Here is a 14,259-nt window from a genome sequence, read left to right on the forward strand (position 1 = left end):
CACTTTTCTGCGCAGGATTCTTGGTGTTTCCAACTCAGTGTTGCTTTTTGCCCTTTATAAGGAGTTGGGTCTCCACTTGATAGAATCTCGGGCTTGGATCATTACGATCAAATACTGGCTTCGGCTCCATTTTCGATCTCCTCCTGCTAGGCTAATGGTCCAACTTTTAGCTGACCCTTATACATCAGAGTGGTCACAGGCCATAGTGAAAAAGGTGGGTACCCTAGGTATTGATCTGGAACCCCTCTATAACTGGTGAGGTAGCAATCTTGCAGGTGGTAAGGAGGAGAATTTGGGATATAGAGGCGCAGATCATTAATGCTGGTAGTCTTGGAGTTTGTTCTCCCTATTCATTACCCCTCCTCCCCTTGCATATCTCCATGGTACCATATATCGCTAATTTGACAATTCCGGTTTTTAGGAGGGTTTTTATGCTTGCAAGGTTCAACCTTTTCCCCTCAGTAGTGGTCTCTGGTAGATACAGGGGTGTGCCGTACAAGGATAGACTTTGTAACTGTAATCTTGGGGAACCTGATTCTATCACCCATATTCTCTTTCGCTGTCCTAAATATTTCGCTATGCGCAATGTTTTGATTCGCCCGCTTCTCCCTGTGCAGAGAAGCTTTCTGCCCGCTCTTCTGTATGCCTCCGTCTTGAGCACACTGCTCCAGGGAAGTGTTTCAAATAATGGGAAGAGGAGCCATCAGACATGGCTTTTGCCATGAATCGCTATGCGCAATGTTTTGATTCGCCCGCTTCTCCCTGTGCAGAGAGATTTTCTGGATAAGGATTTAAATTTCTTTCTAGCAGATAAGAGTCCAATAATAACACTATCTGTTGCTGAATTTTTGACTTATGTATGGAAGTCAAGAGTAGTACTCTGTAAATCTCGTAAATCATGTTAGGATTGCTTTGTATTAAGATGATGGGAATATTGGTTGATGTTGTTTTAGTACTATCTCTTAAATTTTGCCTTTGTTCTGGTTATTTGTGTTATGCCAATAAAGGTTTTCTGTTCTGTTCTGTTCATATAAATTAAATAAGCAGGGTGACAATACACATCCATGTCATACTCCTTTTCCTATGCTAAACCAATCAGTTGTTCCATATCCAGTTCTGTCGCTTGTTGACCCTTATACAGGTTTCTCAAGAGACATATGAGGTGGTCTGGTACTCCCATCTCTTAAAGGACTTGCCATAGTTTGTTGTGATCCACACAATCAAAGGCTTTAGCTTACTTTATGAAGCAGAAGTAGATCTTTTTCTGGTACTCCCTTGCTTTCTCCATAATCCAGTGAATGTTGGCAATTTGATCTCTAGTTCCTCTACCTCTTTGAAACCCAGCTTGTACTTCTGGCAGTTCTCTATCCACGTACTGCTGAAGGCTAGCTTGTAAGATCTTGAGCATAATCTTGCTAGTGTGTGAAATGAGTGGAATTGTGTGATAGTTTGAACATTCCTTGGCATTGCCCTTCTTTGGGATTGGAATGTAAACTGACCTTTTCCAATCCTGTGGCCATTGTTGCATTTTCCAAATTTGCTGGCATATTGATTGCAGCACTTTAACAGCATCATCTTTTAAGACTTTGAATAGCTCAGCTGGGATACCATCACCTCTGCTAGCTTTGTTGTTAGTAATGCTTTCTAAGACCCATTTGACTTCACACTCCAGGATGTCTGGCTCTTGGTCAGTGATCACACTGCCGTGGTTGTCAAGGACATTGAGGTCTTTCTTGTATAGTTTTTCTGTATATTCTTGGCATTTCTTCCTAATCTCTTCTGCTTCTGTTAGGTCCCTACCATTTTTTTTAATCCTTTATCATGGCCAGCTATGCATGGAACGTTCCCTTGATTTCTCCAATTTTCTTGAAGAGATCTCTAGTCCTTCCCATTCTATTGTTTTCCTCTATTACTTTGCATAGTTCATTCAGGACAGCCTCCTTATCTCTCCTTGCTGTTCTCTGGAAATCTGCAATCCTCCTTAGAGAAGTCCTATTTCCCCTCATCTGGATAACCCAGGCTAGTCTGATCTTATCAGATCTTGGAAGCTAAGCAGGGTCAGCCCTGATCAGGATTTGGAAAGGAGACCTCCAAGAAATACCAGGTAGTGATGTGGAGGCAGGCAATGGCAAACCAACTCTGAAGGTCTCTTGCTCTGAAAACCCCATTACATCATAAATCAGCTGTGTCTTGATGGGGAAAAAATTACCCCAACTCTCCTCCTCTTCTTTTAAACCCGCAAGAAGGTGTGTGTGTGTTTTAAAGAAACTTTTCTTAAACTCTTTTGACTGATGGGTTCAGATGCAAAATCTAAGCCACATTGTCTTGGTCAGAGGCTTCTTGCAACAATTATTGATGTCCAGAAGAAGGTCTTTCCATTGTTGTCATAAACAATGACATAATAAAAGAGATGGTGCATCTCTAGACAGGTGTTCTCAGGTTGAAGTTACTGAGAAGTCGTATGCTGCTCAGCGTAAGGAAGATTGACTTATTTCTGTGCCTTTCTTGGTGTGGGGGATGTTGAATAGATGAGGAAGGGAAGACAATTCTCCCTTTTCAAGGGCCCCACAAGGGAACAGATTGAATGCTGTGTCTCCTGTTTGACAGCCTTTCAGAGCAGCACACTGTATACACCTTGGCTGTGCAGAGAGGCTATGATGGTTTTACTGCACCTCCATTGAATGGATGATTCCTTCTCTCCTTAGCCACGGGCCATGGCCATCAGCTGCAGCAGAGCAGCAGGTTGAGATCGGCAGGGCATAGCCGCTCAGATTCCTTCCCAACAAGTCTTCTGAATGTATTCACTGCAGCTCCCATCACTGCAAATTCTACCTGCATAAATGATGAGCATGCTCCAGGAGACTGCAGTCGCTCCCTTTAGACTGAAGACTTGGATCGCTTTGTCTCCACAGAGGAGAACCAAAGGCTTTACTGGATTGCTTAGCTAACGGACAATGTCCACAAGAAGTCCTTTATACTGGCCCAGGAGGCCACCTGTATGAAGCCAATGAATAAGTAGGACTGGAATGCAGTGAACGCATGTTCAGGAAGGTAAGCGTTTCTCGTATTCGACTTTGGAGTCTGACCTAAGCAGAGAGTGAGACCCTTTCTTAAGACCATTGATTTCGGTGGGACTTAGCAGGGTGTAGTGCTCCTTAGGATTGCACTGTGAAACACTGGACAGACATTTAGCACCCTTGGTCTTTTATTAAAGGGGGGTTCTGTTGTTGTGACTAGGCAAAACTGAGATTGGGGGGGGGGCAGGACATTCAGTCAGGACGTTCTGAATTTGCAGTGGTCCTTGAGTGGAATTGAATGGAATTTCTTTCCATTCTTAATGAAGGTTCATTTCAAAAGTTGTATTTTTTGTTTGTTTGTTTGTTTCTGATGCTCTTATTGTAATAGATGGGTTCGGGAGATGAATGGCATGAGTTTGATGACCAGTGGATTTTTCTGCCTTAATAGAATTGTTTGATGCTGTCACAACTATCTGATATACTCCTAAGGGGAAGTGTTGACTTTTAAAAGGTGGGGTGTGTGTGTAATGTGAATCAGCAAACACCATCCAAGCCCCTGTTGGATTTATTTGAAAGAGACTGCATCAGTGTTCCCTCTAAGCCAGTGGTGGCGAACCTATGGCACGGGTGCCAGAGGTGGCACTCAGAGCCCTCTCTTTGGGCACGTGTGCCATCGCCCCAGCCAGGCCCAGACCATCATTAAAGTGTTGAATTCTCTGCCAAATAATTTTAAGTAAATGAAAGCATTTGGGATTGCTTTCCTTACTTTGTTTGGATCATCTTAAGTTAATGTATGAGTTGTTTTTTCTAAAGTAAAACCTCAGTATTCAGGTTTAATTGCCGTGTTGGCACTTTGCGATAAATAAGTGGGTTTTGGGTCGCAGTTTGGGCACTTGGTCCCTAAAAGGTTCGCCATCACTGCTCTAAGCTGAGTTAGTGTGAGCTAGCTCACAGTTTTTTAGCCTCCAACTCACAGGTTTTTGTCTTAGCTCAGGAAGGATGGCGCCAGAGCAAACTAATTTATGCAGTAGCCAAATTGCTTGCTCACAAGTTTAATGCCTGTATTTCAGAAAGGGGAATTTTTGCTCACAAGACTCCACAGCTTAGAGGGAGCACTGGTCTGCATGTGCATGGAGCCTAGCAAGCCAAGTAACTTGCAAAAGAACAAAAGCTGATGAGATTTCTGTACAGAAAGCAAATATCCATGCTATTTCTTGCTTAGAATTAAGGGATCTTTAACTGAAATCTAGTCTTTCCTGCTACAGTGGGAGTACCTTATACAATATGATAGCTTGGAGTCAGGACATTATCATCCACATTATTCTGTGCACATCTCCAGAAGTTCTGAAACAATCAAGCAAAACTCCTAATTGGAACTCTGAGTCTATCCTACATTTTTATCCCACCCGTCTTTGTTAAGGAGCTCCGGACAGAGTACATTATTCCGCCCCTCTTTACAACAATGCTGTGAAATGGGCAAGGCAGAGAGGTGGTAGAATGGATCAAGTGGTAGCTTCCCACTAACAGAAGCAGGGGACGTTGCTGTATCTTTCTACTGCAGATTAATGTCTTGAGCGGTGGCTCAAGTGGTTAAGACGCTGAACTGCAGGCTGTGGAAGGTCGGTAGTTCAGCAGTTTGAGACCTGAGTGTGCCGCATGACGTAGTGAGCTCCCGTCTCTAGTTCCACCTCCTGCCAACCTAGCAGTTCGAAAGCAAGAAATTGCAAGTAGATAAATAGGTACCACTTCAGTGGGAAGGTAACAGCGTTCCGTGCACCTTGGTGTTTAGTCATGCCAGCCACATGACCACGGAAATGTCTTCGGACGGCGCTGGCTCTTCGGCTTTGAAACGGAGATAAGCACCGCAACCCCAGAGTCGACTGGCTTTCGAGCAAGGGGAACCTTTACCTTTACCTAATGTCTCAAGCTATTCTCAGGGGTCCCCTAGGAACAGCATTTGGGGGAGGTCTTTGGGTTGCAGCAAGACGTGGAATGTGAGCAAATCCCATCTTGCTGGTGGAAATCCCTTCCACTGGATCCAACTCAATGAAGTTAACCAAGGTCACCCGGTGAGCTTCATGGATATTTGACCCCAGGCTTCTCCAGTCCTAGGGCCGTGGTGACTCAGAGGTTAAGACGCTGAGGTTGCAGACTGGAAGGTCTGAAGTTCGGCAGCTCAAGACCCGAGTGTGCCGCGTGACAGTGCGCTCCTATCTCTGGCCCCAGCTGCTGCCAACCTAGCAGTTTGAAAGCAAGAAATGGCAAGTAGATAAATAGGTACCGCTTTGGTGGGAAGGCGTTCTGTGCGCCTCGGCGTTTAGTCATGCCAGCCACATGACCACGGAGAAGACTTCAGACAGCGCTGGCTCTTCGGCTTGGAAAAGGAGATGGACAACGCCCCCTAGAGTCGTATTTGACTAGCTTTCGAGCAAGGGAAACCTTTACCTTCACCTTCCCCAGTCCTGCCCCAGCACTTAGATCATGCTGGCTGTCATCTGCAGTCTCACAAGGTAAATGTAGCATCCTCTATTGTTTGTTTTTAAACAGCTCTTATAGCCTCTGGTGCTGGTGATATTCCTGTTGCATGTCGCTCAGATGCCTATTTCTTGGGAAACAAAACTTCTATAAGTCTTACAGGAAATGGAACCTTCGCATTCAGAGGCAGTAAACCTCTGAATACCAGTGCCAGAAGGCAACATCAGGGGAAGGCCTCAACCTCTTTTCCCTGTTGGTTGGCAACGTTAGGGGAAGGCCTCAGCCTCTATGCCCTGTTCGTTGGCCATACAGAGGAACTGGTTAGCCACTGTGTAAGAAGCTGGACTAGATGGGCCACTGGTCTGATCCAGCAGGGCTTTTCTTATGTTCATATTGAAGGTTGGATCTAATCAGCTTTTCTGCTGGTAGAAAAGGGAGTCTCTGACCACCAGAAAGGCTGACTGAGGATCTTTGGATGTGTGTGAACAAAAGCCATGTGGGATGAGGGGCTGTAAATAAAGAGGGAAGTTTGGTGAGACTGAGCAAAAAACTTGGAGGGCTCCATATTGGAGTTTACAAAAGCAGGAGACTACATCAGGAGAGATCTCACGTCATCTTCTTGAGCAAGTTCCCATTCTCCTCAGCCAGGAAATGTCAAATACTCATGTGCACATTACTGATTTGATACAAAGTTTCCCATGTGATCTTTTACTTCTCATTTTCCATGTTACATTTGCACAAGTCGTATGTGTGTTGTATGTTATATGGGAAGAGGGCAGTTCTTTATTATCTCGTGGATACTTCACAAATATTTTGGAGGTAACTTTGGGGAAAGAAAAAGAGCTCATTAGAAAGAGTGCTGAGAGGGCCTTCTCATCTTTCCAGCTATCTCACCAAAATTAGCTATATGTGCAAATATATGCCATCAGCCAGCAAATATTTTGCTGAATCATTAAAATAGGATTCGTTTGATTAAGCGTCTCAGAAAATGTAGAGCTTCTGCAAAAAAAAAAAAAAAAAAAAAAGTAGAGATGGGGGGAAGACGTTTTGCAGTTATCTTTCTGTTGGCTGCACGCAGCATCACTGTCAGAAACGGCTTCGTGCTACCAAACATATTTTACTTTCTGCTTGGCTTTCCATTCCTTTGCCTAACTTGCATTGATTGATTGATTTGATTTCTAGCCCTCCCTCTCCCGCACTGCAGGGTCAGGGCGAGTTACAACAATGCATATAAAAACAATAATTTAAAACTGGTTAAACATAATACCATCATCAAGACTTATATAAAACGTCAATTTATAATAACCATCAGATGGTCGTCTGTAGCACAATTAGTAACTGAACTCAGAAGGATCTACCTGTGTGTGATCGTAGGTAGTGAAGTGCTGAAGGAAGTGGATGGACAGGAATGGCACCCTGGTGGAGCAGAGCAGGGGAGGCCCATTCAGATGGGCTACTGCCACCTCAACCCTAGGACTGGCTTAGTGATGGGCTTATGCCACACTCCTCCACAATCAGGACCAAAAGCTTAGTGCAGAATCATTGTCCCCTCCTCCATTTTATCCTCACAACAGCAGCCCTGTGAGGTAGATTCGTCAGTGAGAGGGTGACTGGCCCAAGGCCACCCAGCGAGCTTCCATGGCAGGACTCGAACCCGGGCCTCCCAGATCCTCATCCAGTGCTCTAACTGCAGCACCGCATAGGCTATCTTGCTGGTAGATTTTGTTGGCCGTTCATTCCAACTGAAACGATTACAGTGCTGGAAGATTAAAAAAAAGAGTTGAGATGCTTAGAAGTACAATGACAATTCTACCAAGAAGAACTTACTCCTGCCCACATTTACAGAACACCTTGATGAAGGAACAATGTGAAGTATTCACCCTGTGCTGAAATGAGTGGTACTTTCATCAAATGCATCCACTGAAGTCGACATTTCAACCCACTTTGTTTCAGAATGTTTAATATCTCAAGTGCAAATTTGGGAAATCAGTAGTTCTGTTTTGAAACAGTGGGCCATATGATACTTTTGCAGACTGGTCTCTTACCCGTGCCTGCCAGCCGGTTCCACTGAGCACACCAGCACCTCCCCAAACAAGGGAGTCTAATGGCCAAAGGACAAATGCATTTGTTTAGGTCACATGGTAGATTGCCTAAAACCATTTGGTAACCTACCATGGGATATAGAAGAAGAAGAGGAAGAAGAGATTGGATTTATATCCCGCCCTTCACTACCCAAAGGTGTCTCAGAGCGGCTTACAAACTCCTTTCCCTTCCCCTCCCCACAACAGACACCCTGTGAGGTGGGTGGGGCTGAGAGAACTCTGACACAAACTGCTCTTTTTCAAGGACAGCTGTGCCAGAGCTTGTGACTGACCCAAGGTCACATCAGCAGGTGCAAGTGGAGGAGTGGGGAATCAAACCCGGTTCTCCCAGATTAGAGTCCACACACTTAACCACTGCACCAAACTGGCTCTCTCAATTTGGACACTCAGTCCTTGTGCAGAGGTCTGAAAATGGGTCAGGTATGCCAAGTGGGAGTGGCTGGCAAGCATGACTTTACTCCCCCCCCCCCGTTTAATAAAGGGATTACATTTATTTATTCCTGAAACTCTTAAGGGATCCTACCCAAGGCTAGAGTGAAGTGGGCTTGAATCCATGAAAGTTATGCTAAAATTTAAAACAGGGTTAGTCTTGAAATGATAAGCCCAAGAAAAACTGGACAGAAGGAAGCTAAGAATAGAACAAGAAAGAGGACCCGCGAAACTCGCGAGGGGAGGAGCTGGGGAGCTCCACACTGAACAGGCGGCGGAGGAAGAAGCAGACGCAGAAGTTCCCCACCCCCCCTCAACTACCTCCCCCCAGTCTCTCTCCCCCCCGTCTCTCTCTCCCCCCGTTCTTTCTCTTTCCCCCAATCTCTCTCTCTCTCTCCCCCCGTTCTCTCTCTTCCCCCCTTCTCTCCCTAAGTGCTGACATTATGCTCTGCCCGATTTCTTATGGAGGCCCGCGCGGCTCACATCCGCCGGGCCTCGGCAGTCGGTCTTCCCCCCCGCTCCGAGCAACCTCGAAGTGTGGCCTGCGCTGGTCTCCCTCCCTCCTGTCGCCGCCGCTGGGCCTCATCTGTCGGTCACTCCCCTCCGCCCGCACTGAAGCGGGGACATCTGGTAAGGCTCGCCGCTCTCCCCTGTCCAAAGCGCCGGTTTCCCCCCCCGCTCCAGTTCCCCCCCCAGCCTGGCTGGTCTCTCCCCGCCTGGCCGCCTTCCCAGCCTTGTCCTGGCCTCCCGTCGCGTGTTGCCGCTGCGCCATTTGCAGAGGGGAGATTTGGGGGGGATTTAAATATCCCCCCCAATATGTTTTCAAAGGTTTTTGATTTTTGTGCACACGTGGGGACCGCCCCACGTGTGCACAAACCTCTCCCTGTCCCCCAGGCGGCCCCGGAGTGCGGATTTAGATATCCGCACGCACGGGGCCACTTCAGTATTAGTATATAGATAATAAAACAATTTACTAATAAGTAACAACAATATAACTGGTGGTAATAACTGAACATACTAACATATGTAGTATTTACAAAAGTCCAACAGGTAAATCCACAATCTTATCAATAATCCAACAGGTAAATTTTCAACAATCCCAACAGGTAAGTCTACAATATCTCAATAATACAACTGGTAAGTCTACAATGAACCTGGTAGTAATTCTACATATGCAGTGTTTACAATAATCCCGCAGGTAAATCAATAATCCAACAGGTAAATTTTCAACAATCCAACAAGTAAGTCTACAATATTTCAGTAATACAATAGATAAGGCTACAATGAACCTAGTAGTAATTCTACATATGCAGTGTTTACAAGAATCCCACAGGTAAGTCCACTATTTTAACGGGTAATTTTTCAACAATTCAACAGGTAAATCTGCAATATTATTAATCCAACAGGTAAATCTACAATGGATGACAAAGACTCCGGATTTCAGAACTTCGTTTAGAATAATCTTCCTCAGTAGAGGCTGATATAGAACTCTTTAAGGTGGCTCAAGTGGTTAAGACGCTGAACTGCAGGCTGTGGAAGGTCAGTATTTCAGCAGTTCGAGACCCGAGTTGCCGCATGATGGAGTGATCTTCCATCTCTAGTTCCAGCTCCTGCCAACCTAGCAGTTCGAAAGCAAGAAATTGCAAGTAGATAAATAGGTACCACTTCGGTGGGAAGGTAACAGCGTTCCGTGCGCCTTGGTGTTTAGTCATGCCGGCCACATGACCACGGAAAACAACTTCGGACAGCGCTGGCTCTTCGGCTTTGAAACGGAGATGAGCACCGCAACCCTAGAGTCGGACTCGACTGACTTTCGAGCAAGGGCACCTTTACCTTTTTTAAGGACTCGTCAACTTTTTCCAAGGTAAACATCAGCTTTCCAATTTGTAATGAAAAATATTAATAGGGTAGCCAGTCAATATTCATAGGGGAATACCAGCAACATAAGACTTTGGAGATTTTCCTCTATGAATATTGACTGGCAAAGAAGTCAAGCAACCCAATTCCAACCACCTTTCCCCCAACAGAGAAGCGAACTGGCCACAAAAGAAGATTCAGTAGGGTTGCCAGCCTCCAGGTGGGGCCTGGGGATCTCCCGCTTTTACAACTGATCAGCTCCCCTGGAGAAAATGGCTGCTTTGAAGGGTGGACTCTATGCCATTGTACTATACAGCATCTGCTTAAGGCTGAAGCTAAGAAACTCATTGTGAAGAAAGCAAGAATTGCTATTCCTGTTTTGTAAATGTGGATTCTGACTCACAGAAAAGTGCTCCTGATGGGAAAGTAGCTCAGCTGGAAATACTATCCAGGCATAAGATACATCGAAAAAGGAACTGTTGGGGATAGAAGATCTTCAGTAATTTTTCAGTAATAATTCAGTAATCTTTCAGTAATTTTAGGAATGGAGCATATGGAGCAGAGGTCCATCAGCGGCTATTAGCCACACGCAATGTTCCCTCTAAGCTGTGGAGTCTTGTGAGCAAAAAGTCTACTTTGTGAGCTACTGGCATTGAAGTTGTGAGCCAGTGATTTGGCTGCTGCATAAATTAGCTTGCTCTGGAGCCCTCCTTCCTGAGCGAAGACAAAAATGTGTGAGCCGGAGGCTAAAAAACTGTGAGCTAGCTCACACTAACTCAGCTTAGAGGGAACACTGGCCACAAGGTATAGATAGGGGCTCTGGGGCAAGTGATGCTCTGTCTTCTTGGTGCTTGGGGGGGGGGTTCAACAGTGGGAGGGCTTCTAATGTCCTGGCCCCACTGGTAGACCTCCTGATGGCACTGGTATTTCTGGCCACTGTGTGACACAGAGTGTTGGACTGGATGGGCCTTTGGCCTGACCCAACATTGTCGTCTCTTATGTTCTTATGTGCTTGATAAGGACCAGTGTTGCTATAGAATTGGTCTTGGAGGATTCAAACAACGGCCTAAGGAAGGTCGGGTCACTTTTATTGTACAAACTGAATTCGCATATCAAGGAGTTTCAGATACCTGGGGACGGGATGAGAATAGATACAGAATACATAAGCTTCTGTTAGGGTTGTGTCCAGAGTTCCCTCTAAGCTGTGCGGATAAGCGGCTGCTCATTAACACAGGGAGCCCCGCTCAGCAGCAATCTGGAGCCACGCAGGGTCTTGCACTGCCCATTGCCCATTTTAAGATTACAGCACTTATATTCTGCTCAGGATGTGAACTGCTCCACTCAGGAGGGGGGAAAATTGGAGGTAACATTGGAACTTGCATCCGGTGGCTTGAATCCACTGGAGAACTTCCATGCACACATGGGGTAGGGGTGGGTTTTTGACAAATCCCCCCTGCCAGAGCATATTTCTGATTCCCAATTTGTGTTGTGCCTGGGGCCCCCCAGGGAGGCATTTGTGGCTGCAGTGGGAGAGGAGAGGAAGCGGCACTCAGCAGGCAGAAATTCCTTCCATCTGTGGGAACCCTGCAGTCAATCCAAGCCTATAAATCCATTCCACCAGTGCATAGACTTTCTTGGGCCCAAAAAGTCTTGATTTGGCAGAAGAGGAATGTTCAGCCCCAGATAATGCTGATTTGCTAAAGAGGAGGCATACTTTATTTATTTATTTCATTTATAGTTGGACTTCCTCACTGAGACGCAAGTCAGGCCACACTTTTAAAAACGATGCAATAAGAGCAGTAGAGAACAGTCTTAAAAGTAGCCTCATCAAGCCAATCAAAGTGGACTTTCTCCCTCCTACCCCGCCCCCATAAGAAAGAAGGAAGAGACCAATTTGGGCCCGTCTAATTTGGCAGCAGACTCCCATCAGGCCTTCACAGGGAACGGACTGCTGTGAGGCTGGTCGGCCATTGCTTCAGCCAGTACCATGTACGGAAAGGGGCAGAACAGAATAGCAGAAGCAGGGCTATTTTTGGGCAGGAACGCACAGGAACGGAGTTCCAGCTGGCGTCAGAGTTGGCCACACCCACTACAGCCAAAACCTCTGCATGCGTGGCTACAGAGGGAAGGCCTGGAGAGTAACCCCCCCCCCCCAGCGGCTCCGAGGTGGGTGGGTAGGGTTGCCAAGTGGCACCTACCTTGCTGGTGGGGGACTCCCATGTGGATTCCGGGGGCACGCGTGCCGCATGCACGTCACAGGGAAGTTTTCCCTTGTATGGCCGTGGCCCCGCCCCCAGTGTGCTTGGCGTCATGACGTCACTTCCCTGTGACGTGCACGCTGGGGTGGTGTCCCCCCCGGGGCCCGATTCCCCGGCATCGGGGAACGGGCCTCTGGGGCGGGGGTTTTCCGCCCCCCGGGGGGACTTGGCAGCCCTATGGGTGGGCCGGGGGGGGGGGTCCTGGAAGGATCGGGGAGACATTTAAATGCCTCCCTGTGCCTTCCCCGGCCTGTCCAAGGGCCGGCTTTCCTCATTGCCCTGCAGCCACGGGGCGCCCGGGCAAGCCAAGGGAAGGCATGGGGTTGTGGCCTAATTCGCTAATGAGCTGTGCTGTCAGGGGTGTGGCCTAATATGCTAATGCATTTCTGCTGTTGGATGAGGCCTATTATGCTAATGAGTTCCTGCTGGGCTTTTTCTACAAAAAAAGCCCGGGGCAGAAGGAAACTTAAGGTGGGATGAGGAAGTAGTTAGATTCTGGGATTCTGAGCTGGTGGAACGTGCTGTCAAGTTGCTGCCAACTTATGACAACCCCGTAGGGTTTTCATGGCACAGAAACAAACGGAGATGGTTGGTTCGCCATTCCCTGCCTCTGCATATTAGCAATCCTCCCATCCAAGTACTAACAAGGGCTGACCCTGCTTAGCTTTTGAGTTCTGATGAGACTGGGCTAGCCTGCGTCTTCCAGGTGTAGTGTAGTTTGGTGTAGTGGTTAAGTGCGTGGACTCTAATCTGGGAGAACGGGGTTTGATTCCCCACTCCTCCACTTGCACCTGGCTGGATGACCTTGGGCAAGCCATAGCTCTGGCACAGCTGTTCTTGAAAAAAGAGCAGTTTCTGTCAAGAGTTCTCTCAGCCCCACCTACCTCACAGGGTGTCTGTTGTGGGGAGGGGAAGGGAAAGGAGTTTGTAAGCCGCTCTGAGACTCCTTTCGGTAGTGAAGGGCGGGGTATAAATCCAATCTCTTCTTCTTCTTCCAGGTCAGAACAATTCTGAGCTAGTGAGGTAAATAAGCAGAATAAGGTTGCGGAAGATATCTATGCCGCGTATACCTGAAATTAATACATTATTTCTGTTCTCTGTTCACAGCTTCCGAAGCTGAAGTTGGCAAGATAATGGAGATTCCGAACAGGACAAGAACCAGCTGTTACCTTTGTTTCAGTGAACTTGGTATAAAAAGCTGAAGAAGGTACAAGGCCCTATGTGCCTATGGAATGCAGGCAAAACTTCTGTGATCTTAAAAATATGTTTAATTTTTAATTTAAAAGTATTATCAACCCCCACAAAACAGAACAGTTTTTATTTTTCATCAGAGAATAAGTAACGTATGGGCCGCATAATAGTTACCTTTCTGAATCAAACCACAAGTCTACCTACACCGACACAGAAAGAGTGATCTACCAGCTACTGCTCGGGACATCACAAGCAATATGTGATGGAGGCCCATGTTATTTGTTTCCAGAATCTTGTAACTGCAATAACAAAGGTCTATTTTATCTGTTGCCAGCAATAGCCATGCATGGTGTTATCTGCTTTGACTCCTTACTTGTGCTGAGGGATACCAGTTGTTCATCTGTCCCTTTTTGCCCTGAATGTCAGCAGATTCCCAGCAGTGCCATTTCATGTCCCTGATTGATGACATCCTGGGACCTTACAACTTGGATCCCATGGCAAATCTCTGCTAATGGAAGGTATTCCTGCTGCAGCTCCCAAATGCTGCTCCACATGGACAGGAGCACCCCGAAGAACAGCATCAGGGAGGCACATGAACACATGAAACTGCCTTACACTGAATCAGGCCCTTGGCCCATCAAAGTCACTATTGTGTACTCAGACTGGCAGCGGCTTCCCAAGATCTCAGGCAGAGGTCTTGCACAGTGCCTACTGCCAGAGCTTTTAACTGGAGATACTGGGGATTGAACCTGGGACCTTCTCAGGGCTGGCCCGTCATAGACAAAATTTAGGCAGTTGCCTATGGCGCTGGCTTGACGAGGGCTCCGTTCTGGCCTGCCTGCCGCCTGCCTTCCCCTCCCCTCCCCCCCCCTCGCGAGCACCTCCCCACATCAGTGACTCCTCCAGCCCAGCTGCTGCTCGTCCCCTCAG

The sequence above is a fragment of the Gekko japonicus genome, unplaced genomic scaffold (genome assembly GCF_001447785.1).
Source record: "Gekko japonicus isolate JY-2015 unplaced genomic scaffold, Gekko_japonicus_V1.1 scaffold48, whole genome shotgun sequence".
Classification (NCBI taxonomy): Eukaryota; Metazoa; Chordata; class Lepidosauria; order Squamata; family Gekkonidae; genus Gekko; species Gekko japonicus.